Source organism: Arvicanthis niloticus, chromosome 28, assembly GCF_011762505.2.
Source record: "Arvicanthis niloticus isolate mArvNil1 chromosome 28, mArvNil1.pat.X, whole genome shotgun sequence".
Taxonomy (NCBI): Eukaryota; Metazoa; Chordata; class Mammalia; order Rodentia; family Muridae; genus Arvicanthis; species Arvicanthis niloticus.
Genome location: NC_133436.1, coordinates 19,257,916 through 19,263,480, shown reverse-complemented (window position 1 = coordinate 19,263,480; position 5,565 = coordinate 19,257,916).

Here is a 5,565-nt window from a genome sequence, read left to right as displayed (position 1 = left end):
TTATGCATGTTACAACAACACTACGTACATGAATGCCAGTAGCAAGCTGAACATCTCACATTTCCCATATAGCAGTTTGCTCTCTGTTTATCTGTACCCTTCTCTATCAGTCTCTATCAATCTGTCAACTTATCTATCTATCTATCTATCTATCTATCTATCTATCTATGTATCTATCATCTACCCACCTATCCATCTAATTTTTATATTTTCTATCTATCTATCTATCTATCTATCTATCTATCTATCTATCTATGTATCTATCTATGTATCTATCATCTACCCACCTATCCATCTAATTTTTATATTTTCTATCTATCTATCTATCTATCTATCTATCTATCTATCTATCTATGTATCTATCATCTACCCACCTATCCATCTAATTTTTATATTTTCTATCTATCTATCTATCTATCTATCTATCTCTACATATGTAGTGAGAGGTATGTTCATCCATCTATTTATATCTCCACCCATATAATCTCTGAGTTCCAATATTTTTTAATCAATATCATAGTAAATTTTGCCAGGAAAAAAAAAAAGGAAGGTTTTTGGGGATAGTCGCCAATAAATTAAAACAAAAGCTAGATAAAAATTTTGTAAAATTTGATTTTGAAATTTTATTAATATCCAGTAAAATGTTGTGAAAAGAAACATCTAAGTGCTGAGAGAAGGTCAGTGCTTATCAAGAGCATGTTCTTCAGGGGACATTTTCAGAAACAGGTGGATGGGACCTTTCTGCCCACCACACTCTTCCATCTGGATCATACCAAAGGCATTAAAATGAGACTTCACAGGAGTGGCTACTCTTGTCTGCTTTCCAATTTGATTCTAAGGACAAAAGAAATTAATGTTACTTTCCACCTTTAGGAAAAATTAGGTGCTAACTTCTAATAGGAAAGAGATGGGGGGATAAAAATAACTGTGCATCGCTCCTTAGGAGACTTCATAAACCTAACAGCTGAGTTTGACATACCCACAAGGTAGTGCTAAGCCCATTATGCTCTCATTTCTGCTCTGATAACTATGGTTATCATGGCAACTAGTCTGATAAAGATCATCTTCACCAACCGTTCTATCAGCAAACCGAGTATGTAAACTGGGAGAACACAGCTTACCATGAAGACAGAAATAATAGCCGGGAATCTGTCTTCAGAAAATACAATGGACAGGTTTATGACAAGGAATTTGAAAGCAGAGTTCTTAGGCATTTTGGTTTCATGAACTTCTTCAGTAGTTTTATGAACCCAACAGGGTTCTTCCCTATCTGAGAAACAGGCACAGCCATTCCCCCAGTTTTCCAACTCAGATACTCACGATCTCTATTTCTCTTAACTGTAAGCTTAGCCACAAGGAGTTAAGTTCTGCTGGCACCATCTTGCTCAGCAGTGTTCACCCCATTCAAAAGTTTCCCTGATAACCTGTGCCCTTCTCCCTCATCTCTCACCTCCAGCTCTACATAGGACAGGAAGAAGCTATTTTAAAATGGATGTGAGAGAAGAACCAAAAATATAATGACAGATCATGTGTATTGATCATCTACCCAGATCTCAGTTTCTTTCTTGTTGCTGTGAAAAGCATTCTGGTGAAGACTTCTGAGTAGAAAAAGGGCTTATTTCAGCTTATAGCTCAAGAATACAGTCCCTCATGGCTGGATAATCAAGACTCAAGGTGCTTGAAGCAGCAAGTCACACTATGTTCACAATCAGGAAGCAGACAGAGAACAAGTGCTCAGCTCACAAACCATTTTCTAGGAAATGGTGGCACCCAGAGTGACACCTTAAGTAATCTAAACAAGACAATCCTCCACAAACATCCCCAGAGGCCCATCACACAAGTGAATCTGTAGTGTGTCTAAGCTGACAATTAACACTAATCACCATACTCTATTATATTCTTGGATTTATTTTGAACCATGTTTCTTATCTCGTTTTAAATCTTTCAATAATTTCATAAGTTATATAATATTCATGTGTTTTAAAGAAGGTGAAGTTAATACACTGACTAGGTACTCTACAAAGCGAACTGAAAAAATTAAAAGCACAAGTGCGTTACGTGATCAAAAGAATACAGCTCCTGAGCTTTCTGTTAAATAACTCAACACTCTCCGTTTAATCCTTTTCTCCCATCTGCACTATCAAGGGACCATGTAGCAGTGATGTATCTCTTTTTCTGTTCTGTGATCCTGCTGAGCTACTTTTCAATCTCAAGGACTCAGATTTGTTTGCTTCAATTGGATATTGTTCTCCCAGTTCTTCATGTACCTGACTCCCGACTGAAGACTAGGTTTTATATGGTCAACAGTGGTTGCCTATTCAGATCTGTTCCTCTTTTTTGTCCCTAACGTTTTTTTTTTTTAATATTTAGCCTTTGGTTTTCAGTCAGTGGGAAAATTGATTCAAACTCTAGGGTCTTAGTTGTTCTAAAACTTAAACCTTAAGGTAGTCAGAGGGATACCATTCACTGAGTAACAATTTTGACATTAAGGTAAAAGATGAATATTGCTGATAAAGAATTTTGATAAGAGTGGGTTGATCTATCTTTTTTCTCTGAGGCCTTTCCACAAGACATGTAGGGATACAACACAAAGAAATGCTGTCGCCACCTTGCAGGCAGAGGGATAGCTAGTCCTAATGCTGGAGTAAACATCTATGAAGCTCTGTTTTTTCTCGATGCTTGGGTTGTTAGATAATTTGTCAATAGAATGCTTCTGTATTTGCATAAGAAAATAAATTTCCATATTATTTAATATTCTGGACTCAGTTTCTACTACGTCTCTATAATATCCTGGCTGATGCACAGATACAGCCCTTGAGAACAACATTATCAACAAAAGACCCTGGGTCAGCTTATAAAAGCATAGTTCTTTTATCCTTTATAACACATATTATCTGAAAGTAGTTTGTTTATTTGCTCATCTCTGTCTTCTCTAAAATATAAATTCTCCAAAAATAAACTGCCCATTTTAGCCACCAATTATTGCTGTTTCCAGAATGCTGCTGCCTCTCTTCACTTATAATACTACCTTGAGATATTCTGTTTCGTTGAATTATAAAGATCCAATTATCAAATTTACTATTCCACCTGAACGTGCTGGAAAAAGTGCCTAACAGGTTAATGTTTGATCATGATAACTTTTAATATTGTTATTATTATAGACACTGTGGTGGTCTGAACAAAAATGGCCCCCATAGGCCCATAGGGCTTGGCACTATTAGGAAGTGTGACTTTATTGGAGTAGGTGTTGTTTTGTTGGAGGACATTCATCACTGGCAGGGTGGACTTTGAGGTCTCAGAAGCTCAAGCCTGTCTAGTGGTTCACAGTTTCATTTCTGCTGCCTACAGATTAAGATATAGAACTCGCATCTCTTTCTCCAGCACAATGCCCAATAAGGAAATAAATATGAAAATAAAATCATGACTAAGATTTGATTAACCTCTCAATTAGAACAAGGTAATGGCAATATGTGTCACACATAAGGAACAGACTTTTTGAAAAGCAGCAGAAAATGTTGAAGTTTGAGATGACTAACTTTGCATAGAAATATCTACTTCTTAAAGGTACATTATATTAGAAAGGATTGCATTAATGCTGTTAGCCAAGAGGGTGCGGTTCAATAACTACAGCTGCTTAAAGGAGAATCTTTTGTTCTCCTAGCATTAGAAAGGAGTGTTTCAAACATCCATATACTGGCCAAATACTTACTTGGCTGAAAACCAACTATGTAACAGATTTTCAACTGTCACTAATGGCAATTTAATCTCTAGGAAGACAAAGAAACAATCACTTCTGGCCTAGTTTCTGATATAAGGAGAAGAAATGAGGGTGACACTAATGTGAAACTTTAACAGAAAGTGACCCTGTAGTCTTGAATTTTAGCTTTTTCAAATAAAAGCTGAACATCATGACTCGTGCACCCTACATTCTATGAACGTCTGCAGAATGTTTAGAGAGAAGATATGCATTATTCATAGCATGAGACTCCTAAAGAGATTATGACTCAAAAGTGTTATGATGTTCTCAAAAAATGCAATTTTGAGTGCAATTGCAAATGATAAAAAGGAGAAGCAAAAGAAAACTAAAAGAAAAGAACAGCTATGGATATTTTAAAAAGGAAAACACAATTGAAAAGCATTTGTGTCTTTCTTATTCATTTTCTCAGGGACAAGAATAGAATAAACATTCAAAAATTATTGACAGCTTAATGAATGAACAAATGACTGTTGTAGAAGAGTTCCAATATTAATAAAAACACAGATCAGAAAAACTGAAGTCATAATGAAGCCAAGACTACAGGGGAAGTCAGTTTTTCAAAACCAAAGTGACTGATGGTTTTGAAGCAAGAGAAAGCTATGTCTTTGAACTTCATATGATGATGGTATGAAGATCCTGGTTCTACTCTTCCAGATCCTATGAAGATTAAAAAAAAACTGTTAACACCAACCCACCCAAGATGAATGCATTGCCTCCTGATCATGATCTTGGTCACAATGCCCAGTATGAAAAGAATTTTCAATTGAAATCTCTATATATAAGAACAGTCTTAAGTGGTCATATACAAAATAAACAGTAAATTTATATTATATTATATTATATTATATTATATTATATTATATTATATTATATTATAATTAGTTTTTCAAGATCAGATTTCTCAGTGTAGCCTTGGCTGCTCTGGAACTTGCTCTGTAGACCAAACCGTCTTGAACTCAGAGATCCACCTTCTTCTGCCTCTCAAATGCTGGAATTAAAAACATGAATCACTTGTGCCCAGTTAGTAAATTTAAGTCTTAATTGAAGTAGTGAATCAATAAAACTATGCTGAAGTTAATTTGTATGCACTTCATGGCATCACAATCAATGAAAAATCAAGAAGCAAATACTTCTTCTTTGTTCCTGCCAATCTGACAGATCACCTGGGCTTTTGCACTAGGATCCAAAGATGTTAATAACCTGTCATGTTGCATTTATCTGATAACTGCTAGTGCTGCATATTTGTGGGCTGTGTTGTGGTGTTTTACATTTACATTGTATAAAGATCAAATCCAGGTAATTATCATTTCTATCACCTTAAGCATCATTACTTTGTGATGAAGACATTTAAAATTCCCTTTTCAGCTACATTGAACTGTATAATATACTGTTGTTAACTTGCACAATACTATGCAGTAGAAAGAAAAAACTTTATGGCCTTCTTTGAAACAATTTGGTGAATTAAGGACTAGTTATTTTCAAGTGAAACTTAATGGATTATGGTGATCTGGAGGAAATCGTTGAGTGGGGTTGACACTGAACTTTCTTCTTCACTTCATAATGCTCTACTTTAAAAAACAAAATGTGGTATTAAAAGTTTAAAGTTCCTGAGCCTTGGGGGGAAGATGTGTGGTATGTATGTTCAATTTAGGGCTAGGTATTCTACCATTTCGTTTTCTACGCAACCTGGCCAGTTATGAGTCACTGTATTAATCACAATCTACTTCAGATAGAAACCTTTCTGATGAGGACTGAGAGTTCAGAAAACCTATAGGCAAAATAATAAGCCATTAAGATTTGTTTCAATA